The sequence below is a fragment of the Xiphophorus hellerii genome, chromosome 10 (assembly GCF_003331165.1).
Source record: "Xiphophorus hellerii strain 12219 chromosome 10, Xiphophorus_hellerii-4.1, whole genome shotgun sequence".
Lineage (NCBI taxonomy): Eukaryota > Metazoa > Chordata > Actinopteri > Cyprinodontiformes > Poeciliidae > Xiphophorus > Xiphophorus hellerii.
The window spans coordinates 13,773,477-13,792,516 of NC_045681.1; the positions used below are offsets into that span (position 1 = coordinate 13,773,477).

General features: G+C 38.1%; 1 protein-coding gene across 5 annotated transcripts in view; it reads right to left on the minus strand.

Moving 5' to 3' along the window:
• tanc2b (tetratricopeptide repeat, ankyrin repeat and coiled-coil containing 2b) overlaps window positions 1-14,753 on the minus strand; it is a 156,530-nt gene extending 141,777 nt beyond the window's left edge. For 4 of the 5 annotated variants that reach the window (XM_032574561.1, XM_032574560.1, XM_032574559.1 and 1 more), the window contains exon 1: window positions 14,353-14,752. The gene's annotated coding sequence lies outside the window, so the exon portion shown is untranslated. Of the gene's footprint in view, window positions 1-14,352 lie in introns of all 5 variants that reach the window. The other variant, XM_032574556.1, reaches the window with a different exon arrangement.
• Between the last annotated feature and the right edge of the window lie 4,287 nt (window positions 14,754-19,040).

Below are 19,040 nucleotides of genomic sequence, written 5' to 3' on the forward strand. Positions count from 1 at the left end.
ATCCACAGCAAACATTCTCAATGGTGACATCAAACACGCAGAACTATTACTGCCAGCAAGCTCATTCTTATGTTTTTCACATGGAAGAGAAGGGCAGTAAATTACCCCTGAGTTCAAAATGTCTCCTGAATAATACACGAGGCCCCGTGTTTTATAGCTTCAGACTGTGTTTAAGAATCGATTAACTTGTCTTATTAAGAAGATCAATTGAGCCAAACTTTGCTTTTGATCCCTGTGGATTATGAGCATCAAATGCTTTAACGCTTGATGGAATGAAAGGATAGTTCAAGGATGAATCTCATTACCAAGCGTACTCCGACCAACTGATTTGGAGCAAACCATGGGCATTAATTGTAAGTCAACATACATGAACAGACAAGTAAGATTTTACTGAAGTCCAATATGGTGTAAAATGGTAATATGTTAATGCTACTTTTCCACATATGCTGCACTGTATGAATGACTTCCAAAAAACAGTAAAAGACAAAAATAGGGTTGTGTGACTCTCTCACTTAATCCTTCTCCCAATCGGAAAAACATTGTCCTTGTGATACAAATGCCAAACAAAGTGGCACAACGCAGGCAAGGCAAATTTATTTGTAGAGCACAGAGATATTCTCAAGCCTGGGGAGATAGTTTTCTGCTTACTTTTAAAATAAACCCAGGTCATTTAAAATTTGCAGTCTTTAAAATGACAAGAGAGATGGGTGGGAATCTGGTTTCGAAGTATGCCGCAGTTGTAAAAAGCCACACCCACTCAACCACTAAAGCCTTCTGCCATACTGTTCTTGCAGTTTGTATCCCCCCGGTTATGCTGCGGCACCGTTGTACTGACGGAGTCAGATGGATAACAAAACTTAGCTACAAACGCCCTGTCGCAGCCACAAACACTTTCAAATTAATTGAATTGCAGCAATTTGGGTTCTTTTTACAAGAAGAAGCAAACAAACAAGAAGCAATTTGTCTGTTGTGGGTAAAGTGAAGGATTTAATCATCTTCAGTTTAAAATCTAAAATCTTTGGTTGATCAAAACTTAACAGGATAATTGTTCCCAGACTATTCATTAAAGTGCAGTTGAAGGGTTGAGAAACTTTTATTTTATTGCGAAACACCAAAAAGTATATTTTGTGAGTATTACTAGCACTTTAGAACTAGACAGGTAGAAAAAAAAAAACAATAGCATTTGGTCCAGTCAAAGTAGAACTAAAACATTCTACACTGATCACAGATTCTACAAAATATATTTTGCCATTTTGTGATGTTTAAAACCTTTATTCTATTCTTTCTGAAAACAAAAAAATAGGGTAGTTTCTTACTTTAGTTGGACTAGTTTCCCAAACATCTTCCTAAAAGAAAATGGCATCGCCTGTGATGACCCCAATACCTCGAATACTCTGTAATGTTTATACTAAGTACTAAGTCTAGTTGGTGTTTTTTGTAGCTTAGATATTTGAAAAGACTTTTTAAAAAATAAATCTGTACTCAAAAAACTTATATATCTATGACATATGTACAGCACACAGGTGCAAAGGTTTTGTATGAAAAGAACTTGGCTCATTAGAAGATTGTGCCAACATTGGCACAGAGGAAGACGACACTATGAGGCAGAGAAGTGCCTTGGTTTACCCAAAATGAAAAAGGATTCTGCATGCTTAGAAGCTTTGGATATAAGCACTGGCAGCTACACACCACAAGCATCTCCATATGCTACTATAGCTGACAGAAAGCCATCCCACCAATGTGCTTACTAACCATACGAAGCTAAAATAGAACATCTGAGACATAGCTTGGCAGGTGCCTCTGCTTTTTGTGGCAGGTACATATTTAAGTTAACAGGGATCAGGTTTAAACAAAGCAAGCTATAAAACAACACATTTTCCAGAATATGGTTAAAATATAAAGTCTGAAAGCACTTTACCACAGCTGCTACTGTGAACATGAAACATTTTGAGCAACACACCCAGAGAGTTATCCTGGCAGGAGGGCTGGAGCTTTCAAAGCATAGCAAATGGGATACCATAGGGAAGCTGGTTAAAAGCATTTTCTACGATTAGCCCCTTTCTTAAATTCTATCTTATTACAGAGGTTTTGTCTAAGAAACGACTAAGATAAGACTATTTTGTTGTTGTTGTTGCAACTTGAAGTGGAGCCGCAAATGGAATAAGTTGCTGTTTCTTTACATCTGGATCCCAAACACACAGCCTGAGGAGCCATAAGAACTGCCTGACCAGAGGAAGACCGCAGTTCTCCAATTCGGCAGTCATCGTTAATTTTCCGGCCGGCCCAACAGGAAAATAAGGAGAAGTACTGAATGTGCATCAGTGTGTAATTGTTTGTTATCTGTCTTGAGCCAACAGAAAATCATTTCAAACACCAACTGCTGTGTCACCACTGTGGCTCTGTGTTAAAAATGTATGCTTCCGGGCATTCTGAGGCTTGTTAGCTAAATGAAGAGAGGACGTAATATAGTTTCCTTGGAAGTGGCATTAACACTCTGTGGGGTTTTTCAGCTGGATATCAATTAGAGGCTCATTAGGCGCTTAGAGACGGCAGTCCCTCAGGCTTCCTGTAGCCTGCTGTGAAAGTGGCTGACCCTGACCTCGAGGAAAAGCCTGGTGTGCTCCTTCTTTTGAGCCCATAGAGAAGAAGGGCTTTTGGAGCAAGTGTGTTAATTATGCTCCCTTTGCAGCTTGTATTTCTGAAGACACACTTCAAAATCACCAAAATAAAAACAAAACAAATAACTTGACAAATTAAAGAAAATGAATCAATGACTTTGATCAGCAGCTCATTTGTATTCTTAAAGACGTTTTAAAAACTTTGACTGGTGAAGACGTATCCACATAAATGATACCACTAATAACAAGATTTCAATTTAAACCACTTAACTTTCATTAGCCTTAAAGAGAAAATACTGCTGAGTTATAAAGTCATTTAAAAAGGCAATTTCTGAACAATGAGAGACCATTTTCAACTAAAAACCACTGAACACATATACTAGTTTTTCCTTTCTTCTTCCTACAAAAGAAAACTTTTATGAAGATCTGCTAAGAGCCTATAAATTTTTTCTAAACATTCTACTGAACATGATGCACGCTTTATATTTTACAATGTTTTGTAAAATAAAACAGCTAAATAAAACCTACAGAGGCTGAGAAATGCATTACAGTGCAGGGGTTTTATATGTTGGTTCATATCTGCTGCCACTAGTCGAGTCTCCCAAAAAGTTCATCTATTGTCTGCTTGTTGCTTTAGATATGTATTTTTGTGGTTTATGATCTGTAATTTTAACTATACATGACCATTTTGTGTTTGTCATGTTTTCAGACGTTCAACCCCGGACAGTCAGTCACCCACAATCTTTAAATGGAATGACATTTATTTTAACCATCATAATGGTAAGGATATTCTATCTGATGTTAGGACTTCCACATGGGCCAGTTGTGGGCTCTGTAGGGTCATTTGCTAGGTGTGGTGTGTTCTGTTTTGGGGTTGTTGGTAGATAGTGGTTGTGGTCTTCCACAACCATGGGTTGTGTCCTTTGGCATTGCAGAGATTTCAGGGAGGCACATGGTGCAGGTGGCTACTGCTCTCAGGCCTGTGTAAATGCCTCAGTCCTGCAGTTTTTCCATACATCTGCTGACTTTGGGGGCGCCTTCCACCTTTTTTAAAGCCACCAGAACAAAACATGAACACATACACACACAACAAAATAGGTAATTCTATATACAAAACAACATGACTGTATTAGTTAACAATAAACATGTTTATTAGAATGTTGCATTTTATTTCTGAATAGAATTTATAGTTATATACGTAATCAAATCTTCACACTTCTGCCTCTTTAAGAGATTTTACTTCTTAAAGCTTCATATTGTGTTTTTACTGATGTGAAGTCTGCAGTGGGGAAGTTTGCTTTTTGTTTTTCTGCTCAGAATTTGCTCAGCCAGACTCATGCTGCTTCTCTATATTTATGCCCCTCGCTGTGTTGTTTGGGGCAGAGGTGGTATGAAATATTTTTAGACAGACTCTGAGGGGACTTTGTGTTCTGACAGCTAACACAATGAACTCTCATGCCTGAACAAGGACATACTTTAGTGGCAGTACCCTAAAGTCATAGACCGCTCCTCCACTCTGAAAACAAGCGTCTATTGAAGGAACATGCCTCAGTAAAGCTATGCTCCTGCCAGGTTTGCACTCTGTCAACAAGGGCATTTATCTATTCACAAGATTAAGAACTGGATAATCCAAAATATGCCACATTTACAAAGAAATACAGGAAATCTCAGTGTTAGACTGAGTGCTCTATGCTTACAATATATCAAGACTAAGAAGTTTTGTATGATACCCTCCGGGAAGTCTAAGTGCAGTCAATTCATAAGCCATTGCAGCTGCAAGCTATGTATTCAATATGCTGACTTTTGGCTGAACTGAAAAAAGATCTTTTTATCTATATGTGCGATCCTCTTTGAAATATATATGCACACAATACATGTTTGGTCTTAGAAAGTCATGTTAGCCCTGAGGAAAATACAACGGTTTGTTAAAACGAGTTCTAATAATAGACTACCCATAGCTTCAGAAAGCCAGAAACGGACAGAAGGCAGAACAAGAACCACTTCCTTTAGCTTTGGCTCAGTCAGAATTTCTTGCTTGTGGGCAAAAAGTTCATTTATGTTCAGTGAAGCATGATTTGCATAAAATCTTCCATTTCCGAAAAAATTTATATTTGAATTTAATGTGCTTTAATTCATACAAAATTAAAGCCATTGTGGTTATTCGTTTTACAGTAGACAATTTATTAGGTACAGTTTGCTTGTGGCAAGTTGAATCTTCTTTCATCTTCAGAACTGCCTTACTGCTTAATGCGTAGACTCAAAGTGTCAAAAAATTATCCTCTGAGATTTCAGTCCATATTGACATGACAGCATCACATGGTTGCATGTCTCAGGTTTTACCACCTTCAATCTCAGTTGTACAAAGCAAGATGGATCCATGCTGTCATACTATTTGCGGCTATGAAAAAAACGGACATGGCCAGATTTGGGTATAGGATTCTTAGTGTTGTGTCCTAAGGATGAGTTTCAAGTTGTTATGAAAAATGTACATATGAACAGAGTCCTTCTTTCCAAACCCATTTTGAGACTTGAATTTAGATTTACACACACTTATTTTAGAACGTCTTCATTACAAAGTGTTTGATGAAGGAGGGAAAGCTGTCTCAAAGTGAAAACAATGCCACCTTTCATTAAATCCTTTTCTCTTCACTCCTACTCCCAGTTGTAGACACTGAAAGCATTTGTACTAACAACAACAGATCCACTGTGTTTTACAAACGCCTGGAAAGCAATGATGAAGTTAACCCATTAATGGTGCTTCACATTACATATCTAAACTCATCTTCTACAGCCAAATGAGAATAACTTAAAAAATGAACAATGAGAGAAAGAACTGGTGTAACGATAAGGACCTCATGTTGTGATTTCTTTACACTTATTTGTTGTTAAGTATAATTTGCATGATAAGTGACTGCTTTACAATTATATGTTCAGCATAATTTACATGAGGATTCTTATTAATTGAATTTAACATGATTATATAATTACAAAAGTTGAAGTGAAATATATTTAAGTGTGAGGCACGATTTATTTGAATAGAGAAAGTGTTTTATTTTGAAGAATGCTTAACGGGATCTGGTTCTGTCTTTTGCCACTGTCTTGCTTCTGTTGATTTTGGTTGCTAGGTAACGAACAGCCGTTGCCGTTATCAGCTGTCGCCGTTTTTCTCCTCAATAAAAACTGAACAGAAATGTTCAGTAAAAGACATCTGAGCCTCCGTCTTGATTGAAGAAGCTTTCACTCAGTAACACCTCAGACCAGCCCGCTGATCCCATGTCAAAGTTCCCGATATGACTGTGTTACTGTTCACACATTATGGTGTTTATCTATCACTGAAGATGGTAACTATGCAGCTTTGACGATAGCTAACAAAATTTTTCTTTATATCCCAATAGTAACACCAGATGTTAGTGACTAGACCAAGAAAGTTGAATGATTGTGCCTTTAAAGGAAGGACAGAAGGACACAGAATAAGGAAACAATGTGGCGGTTGTAAAACTAGGCAAAGGTGAACAGAGCAAAGGTCACTGACTGCTCCCGTCTAAGCTGCAGAGCTGAGGATGTGGTTGCCGTAGTTGTTGCTGCAGCCATGAGGCGAAGCCCGCAGACCTAATGAGGACCCTGCCAGTCATCTGCCGACAACAGCTGGGGCCAGCTCAAGCAAGCTGTCTAATGGGCTGACGGGGATCTTTGTTTCCCCGAAAGGAAGTTTGAGTGGCAGAGTGATCTGATACAGCCGTAGAGCAAATCTGTCTTATCCAAAGGCTTGGCAAAGTCAGGTATGTTCATGTAATCCAAGAGGTAGGCGACATGAAGGAATGCATATAACACTCTTGCTTGTCTGAGGACAAGTGATTAACTTGATTTCATTAAAGCTGCTATGCAGCAATGAGATCCAAGTGTTCAGGCTCGGCAGTAACTGCCAGCAAGATATATATCAGTGCACAGAGGGGGGAAGTGGCAGAAAAGATTTCGCACACATCCAGGCTCAGTGACAGTGACTCAGGCTTCTAGTTTAACAAATGTCTGCACTAATGCATCAGTGAGCAAGTTGGTACAAGTCAGCATGTCTCAGGTTTTAAAGAGCCATTTACAGATTGTGGTTTGACTGCACACAGTGAAATAAAAACAAAAACAACACTGACCACAAGGATGCTTACAGTGATTTCCCGAAGGTTAATGCCATAAACAGAAAGTCAGTAAGAAAAACATAATCCTACTGCTATCTGACTGTCACTATTATACAATTTTCTGACAGGCTGTTAGTGTAACGCCAGATGTAAGATAGGTTACACTATCCAGAAAGTTACAATTTTGTCTTCCACAAAATATTTAATCAAAAAGAATCATCAAAATTGGAGGAAATTTATATAAACTACTAACTTAAGTTAAACAAATATCACAAAATGTGGCCTATAGCTCATTTTGATGCATCTGGTGTCAAGATAATTTTATAAATGGTGATTAATGTTAGAAACATATGACATACCAGGGTTCAACCTCCAGAGTAATATGTGTTCACAAGCTGAGATGACACCTAAGCATATTTTATTTGCTTCAAATATGAAGGTAAGATTGCAGCATATAGAATGATTAGGGCTCTTATTGTGGAGGTTTGAAGGAAGTTGCTTCCCCGTCTATTTCCTGTTTTGACATTATGAAGACAAAGACAAAGACAAAAAGACATCAAGCCTTGTGTTAGGATTTTGACTGGTAAGTAAAAGCAGCTACTACAATAACGGTATTCCAAGCTGTTAACAAGTTAAACCAAGCCATTCTCAAGGCCACATACATCTGGCCAAATGCTCATTTATATTGGATTAGCCATGAGGCAGTGAGAGGCAGCTGAAGGTACACAACTGAGTTTCCTTCTGAACGGAGAGTAGAAAAAACATCTTCAAAGCGCACTAATCAGTCCAATTTTGCACAACTGCACTTGGCACACTTGCTGTACATATATTTACATATACATATCTGCATTTTTTGAATCCTTGCAAGGACTGCTCTTAAGTTGTTTCTTATATTAAGAGCATTTTATATTTTATTTTTATTTTATCTACAACTACTACTCAGTGGTAGTTGTTATTGTGTCTTGTCTCTATGCTGTAATTGCGAAGTAATTTCCCTGCTGGGATGAATAAAGTACTTCTATTCTATTCTATTCTAACCTGTGCAGTTAGAAAGTCTCGAAAACAGCTACACGAAAAACTCGGCATTCTTTGTTGATTTACTTTTATTTCTGCTCATGTCTGAGACAACACATCTGAGATGCTGCATTTGATGCACAGTAATGGATTGTTTGAAAAAATGCTATATTGGTAACAGATAAATTTGGAAATCATTTTATCACTACTACCATGTCAAGTTAAAAACAGCATTGTCAAAGTGCTTCCAGATCCTAAGCTAAAATATGCGACCAGACTGATGCTATGTTATCTTCTATTGTTATGAAATGGTAACTAGGTCAACAGCCTATACAACCTTCTGTTGTAGAAATCCAAAACACTAAAGTTATTTGATCTGCTGATGTATTTTAGACAAAGCTGCTGGATTACTGTTTAAGGTGTATAGGAAAATCCTTTGAAGAGAAACAGACAACAAGCAACACAACAGTATTACCAGCACGGTAATATACTTTTAACACCAAAAATATCTTTCCCAGAAACACTGCAGCTGTGTTAGTTGTTTTTTTTTTGACAAAGTGCTTTTTCTGTGAAATATGTATATATAAACAACATGATACAAAACTTTCTCTAACCAAAATATAAAATATATATATACTGTATATACAGTATATACTGTATATGTATATGGCTCCCACATGAAAAAAGGTCATTCTTCTCAGAGAATCAGGAATGCCAAGATTTAACAATCCTGCTTCCCTAAAAGTCATGTCTCTGTAACCAAAAAGAAGGAAGGGCTAAGAAAATGCCTCCTCCTGCTCACTCTTACATAATCAAAATGCTACAATGAAAAAGAAGGACATGCCTGAAAGAGAATCTGTCTCTCATTAAGAAAGAATGAAAGAAAGAAAGAAAGAAAGTCAGGTCACGCACCAGGGTTTCTTCCAAATGAGGCAATTTCACTGTTTGACTGGAGACTGATCAGGAATATCTTCATTCATGGATTTATTTACATGTTGACATGACATGTTACATGTGTATCATCCAAATATGATACACGTGTAACACACATTCAGTCCCTCATTGCACTGATACTCCTAATTTAAACCCAATGCAACCTACAGCCTCCTGCTCTTGCGAAATCACTAACAACAGCCCATTTGTGTGATATTTAACCTGAGTTGTTCTGTGAAAGCCTGAGTGGTCAAACAGCCCCAAATGAAGATCTAAGAACACACCAGAGATGTCAAAGATAAGGCTGAAGAAAAGTTTAAAGCATGATTAGGTAAAACAATAATGACTCTGGAGGAACTGCAGAGAACCACACCTCAGGTGGGAGACATTCTTAAATATTAGCTGTGTACTGCACAAATCTAGGTTTTATGAAAGAATGGGCAGATGGAATGAATGAAAGAACCCCCGATCCTCCAAGAAACCCCCTGCTGTTTACATAGAAACAAAGCAAACATGTCTGAGAAGAGGTTTTGGTCAAATAAAACTAAAACTGAAGATTCTTGCTAACATGCAAAATGCATTATCAAGCTGAGAGGTGGCGTATTTTTCTTCTGCAATTACAAGGAAACTTGCCAGAGTTGAAGAGCAGATGGATACAGCTAAATACAGGACAATCCTAGAAGGAAATAATAAAAATGTTTAAGATTTTGTTATGTATTAGAATTGTCCAGTCCAAGTCACGACCTCAACCAAAAAGAGAAACTTGGCAAGGCTTGAAAACTAACAATCTGCAGTATGAACAAAACTGCTCAGGATCATTGGCATTGGATGATTGCCCTCCCCACTCTGGGGCATAAGCTGAGTTACTGACCAAGAGGAAAATAAATTATGGCCAAAATATCAATTATAATTCCCTTCACTTCGCATTTTTCCTAAACTGATGATTATGCTCCATTTGTACAGGCATGTGCACATACTGCCAAACATTTTTCCCAGTAGGCTCTTACTGGTTACACAGAATGCAGTTTTAAAAAAAATAAAGAAAGTACAAAAAGTGTCGCTGGTGAGAACATAGATCAAAAACCCCAGGAGGATGATGTTTTCTAGCATTTCTGCAGCCGATAAGAGTCAGAGAGCAACATCCAGGACTATCTGCCCTGCAAAGCTGCTTTATCTAATTAAACTGAAAACATTTTAATCTCTGAAAGAGCACAAAGACATTTAAATGTCTTTTAATTAACTCCAGCTACCATTGAGGGCACAATTAGACAATAAATTGAATTTACACTTCTCTAAATCTGGATTGCAAAAATGAATACATAATGTTTGTTATTGTTATTCTGAAGAAGTGCCTCAATTTAACAGGCCTCAACTTAACACGTGTGCAGCTGATTGAATCAATGATGCTCTACATTTCCAAGACTGACCTACAGAAGCTCATCAAGGTGTGCTTGAAGATTTCAGCTGTCTCATTTTATGATATAATCAATGATGCAGGAAAAGAACAGGAGTGAAATTATTTTTCCATTGACTCATACAGGAATTTCCCGCTAGCCAGTATTGAGAAGTAAGATTTTGGAAAGTTTGTGTTAAAATCTCTTAAAACGTCTGCCATAAAGTTCCTACGGCTGTTACCTGAATCATTCCAGAAGGTAAGAGGTTGAAAGTAAAGTCATAAAGGAAAAATGTATTTCAGAAGAATTAAACTATTTCAGTGCTAAACAGGAGATGCCTGGGACCTTTTGTATAAAAGCTTGTAATTCAGATGGAAATGATAATATTTTTCCAGTAGATGGATATACTACTCATTATCTGGGATTCTATGGTTGACATTTCTACTGTTAACTCATTTAATTTTCCAAGTAAGTTACAGCAGGATTCACCAATATTGCCACATATTGCATGTTTTCCTAAGACTTTGCAGCACTTTTTTTTCCACCACTCACAACTTACTTGTTAATTGAAAATCTTAATTGTAAAGCTATCTAGATTTACGGGTGTTGCGACGGTAACCCAACAGGCATTTCTCACCAACAGATGTAAAATGAACATGACCTCCTCAGAGTCAATAAAGGAGAGGCTTGCTGCTTGACTTGGTACAGCCATGCAGATCTAGAACACTATTAACTATACAATTTACAGCACCCTCAATGGAGAGGGTTCAATTCTCTCCCAGGTTAAGAGAGAATTGTTTTATCCAAATTAGGTAACACAATTCAAACAGATAAAGTAGCCTTACTTTAAAATGGAAAAAGAAAATAAGATAACATGTAATCAAGTTGGGCAGATTTGTGTTGATCTTCAGTCGGGAAATGGCGACAAGAAAATTCCAGCTCGCCTAAGCTTGCCCATACTTAAGAGCCAGGGCAATAATTAAATAAAGTTTAAAACCAATGAAACTGTGACAAATAAATTCAGACAGCAACCCAAGTTAATGTCACCACCCTCAATAAGTGGCTTTGTGGATTTCTATTTAGTTTCCTTATATTACTCTTAGCCTCTCTAAGTTTATCTTCTCACGATTTTAGTCTGCCTCTTGTTTCTATTGTATTCAAACTCAGCAGTGAGCTCTTCTCTTGCCATTCACCGTCACTGCCTTATCATCCCCGTGTCCCTTGATCTGCCACTCCGTTGACTTGTCACTATTCGGCACTGTTTTTATGATTTCCATCGAGTTCTTTGCACCGTTCTTCCTGTCCTTCAGTTTTGTACGTTTTGTTTGTTTATAAAAAAATTCTCAGTAATGCCTCTCATTAGTAGCTGTCTGCAGAACAGAGTGGACCGGTTACGGGCTGGGAGCGAGGATTCTGAGGTGAGGAGCTGTAAGGGAGAACTTTTTGATGGGGAAGAGCAGACTGACGCACCATGTTTCATCATAAAAAAAAAACCTGTACACACTGAACACTGGGGGAAAAAAGTCTTGGTACTCTGAGGGGTAAAATGTAGAAATTCTGTTGCTGCATTGCTCTGATGTCATATACAAACATTCAAACAAACTGAATTTTGGACTATTGTTAGCTGTCAGCCATAATCATCAAAATTACATTTGTAACTTATTCTGTGATGAATGAATTTCACTTTGTGAATTAAAAGGAGTAAATATTCCAGTTTTCTGAAACATAACTGCAAAGATGAGCATTTATTTTGATTGCCTCCAACTGGGATCTTTATTCTTAATCATAGGTAAAAAAAATAGCTCCCCATTTGACTTGCAACAACACTTGCACTGTGAGTTTAGAGAAGTCAGTTTTGATTTAAAGATGTGATGAATGTTTTATTCATGTGGCACAAAAAAAGACTGAAGGCTGTGTTTTGTGACAGCTTAGTTTTGTGAGAAATCCATCACCCATTTTCTGCACCAGAATCCTTTTTTTGTACAGACCTTTGGCCTGTCAGTGAGCTGTGAAGGGGAAGAAAAAAAAAACGAGGACTGCACTAGCTCAAACTGTGGAAAAACCAGGACTCGTCACTACCCCCACTGAGAAGGGAGAGATAAGCACCGCACAAGACAAAAAAAAAAGAAAAGGTTTAGGCCTGAACGACAAAAAAGAGAGAACATGGTGATCTCACAATGGAAAACATACACACTGTGAGCTCACAGATGTGTGTCAGGACAGGGAGGCAAAACCAGCGCATGTCAGTGGTGTGATGAGAGAACGCTTTGAGGATGAGTGTCTTTCATCTGTGCAGAGAAGAGCTGACAACCAAGAACTTTAATAAAAAACTACAACGAGGCAGCAGTCATCTCAAGCCTCACACAGAAACCATGAAAACTGAAGCACACTTCATATTCTTCTGATAAGTGCTTTGTTAAAAAAAAAAAAGAAAGAAAAAAAATCAGCCACTGAAAAGGCATAACTTTGTGTTTGTAACATAGTTAAATAATTTAACATTTCATTATGTTTCAGCTGCCATTTCGTAGGGTTACCCCTCTGCACGACCCAATTATTATTTCAGATAGTGGTTAAAATATCCCACTAAGAAATGGGACACTTCTACAAGAATTATCATTACTGTTTCCTACCGCATGCACATAGAATGACTTAATATGCCTGAACGTGTCCTACAAAATCTAGGCAGTATTTATGATTGTTAAAGAAGGACACGAACAATCATACCAATTTGAACCTATTGAAAAGCAAACCTACCATGTTGTGCTTAAAATCCACTGCATTTTATGTGATATAACACATCAAACTAAATTTGTTGCATTTTTCCTTTTTATTTTTTTTGTTTTGCAGAATAGTTCAAGCTCAGTTAGACTGAATGGAGAGTATCTTTTACTGGCAATTTTCAAGTCTTCCAACAGATTCTCAGTTGGATTTGACTGGACCATTATCTGGAGATTGTGTCCATATACAGTAGATGCCCAGTACCTCATTCTACCTCATATAGCATTCTGCATCTACACCAAAACGTTGCATTTTGGTCTAATTTGATCGGAGGACATCCTTACATGTTTGAGGACAAACATGTAAGGATGTTTGGGGACAAACTACCAATGGGATGATGTTTTAATTAGCAGTAAGTGGGAAACCATAATAATTAACAAAAATAAAGATTTGAAAACCCATTGGTGAGTTATTAATCTACACAATGTGCTTCACTTAGTGAACCGAGTTACTAAAATAAAATGACTTTTCAGTAATATTCCTATAAATTGAATTTAACTATGAGTAAGCAGAAAAGCATATAAAAATTTACACATATTTTTGCTTTTTTTTTTATTCTTGATGAAGTTATTGCATCATCAAAATAAGTAAACTAGGAAAATATTTCAGTGTATTTACAGTACAACTCAGAGTTCTTTGTTTCCAGCTGTTCCCCTACAAATCTCCATTTTAAAACAGCTAAATTCACCTTCACCTTCCTTACAGACTTAGGGAGGAGGGTTACGAATAAGGGGAAAACAGGATTCAGTTTTAATGTCCAAATCTATGTACAATTTCTTCTGTATGATGATCCAAATGGCGAACAAAGGGGAAATAAGTGTTTTCCCCTTCCAAACAACAGGCATTACACAGATTAAGTGCCTCTGCTGAAACATACTATTACCACATAAGTCTCTGTCAAAGAGGGACCAGATGTCAGATAATAGGCTGTGCACAGGGAGGTAGATGCTGGCCTGGAGCGAGTGAACAAGTAGAAACAGCTTCTTCTATATAGACCTCTTCATTTTATGGACAGTTTGTTGTCTGGGTGGGCAGTCCCTCTTACACAGAAACTGCTGAAAATAGGTTAGAAGAATGCAAATCTAGATTTATAGGCTGAACCTTAAATAAATCCAGCATCGCTCTGCAGGCAGTCTGGGAGGTTAAAAGTGGGAATAAAGATCATTTGATTATAGAGTAGATCAACTCAGTGTGTTGCCTTGTGTAGTTTGGTAGCATCACACATGATGCATTTAACCCATAAGAAGAAAACGCTTCTCGTTGTGTTCAAAGAAGCAGCTAAGTCTATCTCATTAAAACACTACTGGGGGTTGTTTATTGGTTTAGCTTGAGCAGGCGCCAGATACCGGCAGAACAGATTATATCTGCACTGATGTAATAATAATATATGTCGAAACTTTCTGCTTAAAGCAAAAATATTTTTTGGGAAACAAACGGGTACTGCTGAGATGAAGCAAAAGTCGCAGAATACAACAGAGAGTTTACCTTCTCTAGACTTGAAGCTGGGGTTTTCTTTCCAGCTCGGGCATCACATTCACGGCTCCTGTGTTGCTGCTGCGGTCCACCGCTCTCCCTGTCCGCGTCCAATCGCTTCAAAACAGCCCAAGCCACTGACTCTAGGAATAACTGCACCGATCAAAGCGACCACATTCAGCCCGGTCACAGGAGCGACCCCCCGCCCCCCACACCTTGTCCTCCTGGGTGTAGGACGCAGCGCAAAGTCGCTCCGCAGCAGGTAGCTTCGTCCGAGACTCGCGGCTGCTTCTCGCCGAATGTAAGTGCCAGGCGTTAAGGCCGTTCACGACTAAAGCCACGCGTGCGTTTGTTGTGCAGCCAGCCAGCGGCAGATCGGTGCCCACTGCCACGCAGCGCCGCAACATGGAGAGCCGCCTTCTCTGCCACTGAAATCCTCACGTGTTGCTCGACGCCGAGCCGACTCAACTGGCCGGTTCTTTAACTTGAAGAATGGGAATCGATTCTTATTGCAGACTGAATATACACAACACATGCGTCCCCTATGAATTGCAAATATCATCAAAAAGATATGTTGTCAACGTTTATTTTCTGCTAGTTTTGATTATTACGGTTTACAGCTAATGAAAACCCAAAATGATTTTGTTTTTCTTTCTTTTTTTCCCCTGAAAATTATGAGACCAGTAAAAAAAACTTGATTTTCAACACAGAAATGCTAAGATCAGACCTAACGTTTGTTCAGCAGACAGATATTGACACCCTCCACAAGGAAGGTAAGCCACAAGATATTACTGCTAAAGAAGCTGGTTGTTCATATGGTGCTATATCTGATAATATTATTGAAAAGTAAGTGGAAGGAAAAAGTGTGATAGAAAAAGGTGCAAAAGAAACATGGATAACTGCCGCCTACACAGAACAGTGAAATAAACAAGATCCCTTTGGTTTTTATTTTATTTTTATTTTGAGGCATACAGTATTCAGTGCAGTTCTTATTCTAAACAGGTTGGAGATTAAATCTGCCTCCATTCAACGACTTATAGAATTTTAAAAAAATCTATGTTGTTTATGTCTTCAAATGCCAACCATAAGGACAGAAGGTAAGTGCCACACGATGTACACAGTGGCTGGAGTCAGTGCTATAAGAGCCAGAAGTGTCTTACATGAGCTAAAGGAAAAAGTGACTGCTGCCCCATGAAGTAGTTTTGCATCTCATTTGAAAAATCAAAGTTCCTGAGTCTAGAGGGAGTCTGTAAAGGAACAGAATCCAAGTTGCTAGTCTAGACTTGTGATGTTTCCACTGTCTGGGATGATTTCAGAGTGATGCCATCTGCTGGTGTTGGTCCACTGTGTTCAACATCAGTGCAGCTGACTGCCAGATCATTTATTTATAAATCTACGTTTAGAACCCCAATAATATTTGACCAAACGTATCACATTTACCAACAATAAATTTATGCAGAAACAGCAGAGGAGCAAGCAGTAAGTGGGGGGCAGAAGGAAGGCAGGTTTAATGAATTATTTATGATGAAAGCAGGCACTAATACCTCAATCATTCATAATTATTCTGGAGAAACAAGGTCCGTGTCAATCAAAACTCAATTCGTCTCCCTGCAGATCGCAGTATCTGACTTTTGAAATGATAAATGGGGAAGACGACGGCGAATGTCAGAGATTATTCTGGCCCCGTTGTCCAATAAGTCAAAAGAAATTACAAGCCTATTTGCCAGAATAAGAATAAGGGATGCTGTGAAGGCTGAATGCATCATAATTAAACTATAAAGCAGCCTGTTAGCTGAACTGTCACTTCAAAGAGAGCAGTGCACCATTTAAACACTGTGGGAATTGAACAAACGTGATGCTTAATTTTAATTACTTATTTAGTTACCATCACATTAGTGCTAATTCTTGGTTATTATGAATCACCCTCAAAACTTAACCAGATTCCAATATGGTATTATAGGATAATAATGCTGAAAACAGGCATTGCCACACATAAAGTCATACTTCCAAGTACGTCCATATTTCCATGCAATAAAAATAAAGTCCAGATTGAATATAGGTTATTTCTACACTATGCAAGAATAATTAAAACATTTTTTACTCACTCTTCTTTTTATTGCAGTTTAATTTTAACTCGGATCTGTTTGGAAGATATTGACCAATAACTTTTTGAAAGGATTTACATTCCATATGCCAAAATTAAAACACATTGCCACAATCATTTCATGATTATGAGAGGTAAAATATTATGGGGAACAAACAACAGTTCTTTAGTGTTTGTAACATTGCCTTTAATTGATTGACTATAGCCTATCATCATACGTATCCTTACCCCAGCTTCTCACAAGTTCGCCCATCTGACAGATCATCTGTAACCTGTAGCTACAAACAAGGCTACAGGTTTGTAGCTTTGCTTACTCACACAAAACCTTCCATTTTCTATGACACAGGTCACTGGTTTGAGATGACCATTCCAAAATATTGATTCTGTTGGGCATTGTCCTTTGTAATTAATTTGGCATCGTGCTTAGAGTCATTGTCTATGCAGGAGACTTTCTGGGTGTTGTCTTGAGATGTTGCTTCAGTTTTATTGCATGATGTTTTTTCCACAAGATGCCTGCCGTTTTGAAAAGTACACCAGTCCCTCTTGCAGCAAAACGCCCACCAAACATCATGCTACCACTCCTGTACTTCACAGATGAGGTGGTGTTCTCAGGCTTACAAGTTTCCCCCATTCCTGTCCAAATGCAGCTTACCTTTGCTTTCTGTTTCCTGTTAACCAAGAGTCACCTCCTTCTGCTTCTCCTCTGGATATCCTGTGTTCCAGGGTCATCCTCCACAGTTTCTCTCCCTTTAGGACGAAAAACCAGGTCAGACAGACACAACTTAGTCTGCACTACGTCTTGCCTCCAGGGATCCAGCTCTGCCCTCATCACACCAAAACCTCTCCTCGAACCATGTTGCTGGAAAACTCCAGACTCTCACCTCTTTGCACATATCCCTGCCATCTTGTAAAAAAACCCCATATTTTACCTTTTACAAACTGCTTGAGTCTGACTCTGCATATTTGCCATAATAATTCTTGAGATTATGACAGGTACAGAATTATTGTTTTGTAAAATGATAATGTTGAAATTGAGACAACGACCAGACAAAGCATCTGCAACATCTTTTTCATGTTCCAAATTTTTATTGTCAATTTATAAAGAATGAGCGCAGCATATCATTATTGCATTTGTACAAATGATAGGCTACTGTGAATGATTTTTAGGCTTCTTTGTATTTTCCTTCCAAGCAGTCAGATACTCTTCTCGTGGCATTTGGCCAGTGATCAGAAATTTTACTGTGGCAAAGAATAAATATTCTGGGACATTTTTCCAGTACAATCGGTTTACTAGTGACACCTATGTTGTACACCTGGAACACAAATATTTGTCATTTCTAATAATATAAAATGCTGTGTTCCTATTGCACAAAATCATTTTTAAGGAAATGCTCTTCTATATTTGTTAGATTGAAGGAAAGATCATATAGCATACATGCCAGAACAGGGTCCAGATGATAAGCATTTGTATTTTGTTTTTAAAGAGGAGCCTAAAAACCGTGCTTTTTTGTGTGTACAGTCCTAGACTATGTGTATGTGAGCCCTGTGTGTCAGTCGGAGTGACGGATGAAGTGGTCACAGATAGCAGAGTGTTTAAGCCTCCACTCACCTCTGGAAACACATATGCTTGTCCTGGCTTTGACTGAATCCCTGCAGAGATTTCTCAGCCTCTGCAGTTCCCAGATCTTCCCCTCCGCATGAATATAAAGAAAGAAAACACCGAAGGTGAGTGTGGAGTCCACTCTTCCTCTAACAGACTGCAGGAGGAGAAAAGATTAATGAGGGGGCCTGAAACAGGATCATCACAGTCACGGGGAGCCAGAGAGGTGTTTCAGTCATTTCTGACTCTGGGTCTTCTGCTAATCTACTGGAGCTTTGGCTACTTTGGCTCACTAGATGCGGTGCCACTATGAGGAATAAAGAATTTACAGTCTGTGTCTTTATTGCTTTTATAAGTTGCACATGGCTGGGTGATGTAACCGAGAAAAGACAAAGGATTGCTTTGTTTAATATTGAAAAAGGCAGATTCACAGTGTGCAGAATAATTTCAAGATTCAACTTGATTGAAGAATACACTTAAAACGTACTTTTCTAACATAAAAACATAAGCAATGCTGAACTATACAAGAGTTCATGAACAAAATCGTTTTGAAATGTATAAAATAATTCTCTTACTTTCCATTTCAAATTTTGTTTATCAATCACAATAAAATCTAATATGTGCTACTACCATAGTTTGATAAACTTTGATCTTGATCTCTGTTTACATATTAGGTCTTTGCATCTGATTGTTGGTTTGATAGGCAGTTTTTTGGTTTTATTTATTCCACATGTGATACTGATGATGATATATAGTGTTGGTGCTCTGTCTTGTATGGACTGCTATCGATGTTGTTTTGGCAGACTGTATTGTCCCTCACTTTTAGAACTTGACTTATGTCTCTTAATTTTTACGTCTGTTTTTTTCATTTACTGTAACAATAATTGCTCTTTCGGACTCGAAAAAACTTGAATCTGTTTGTGAACCTGAATCTAAACCTTAAAAGTTAGAAATGAAAATTCAAATGACTACATGAACAGATCAAATAAATTAAGA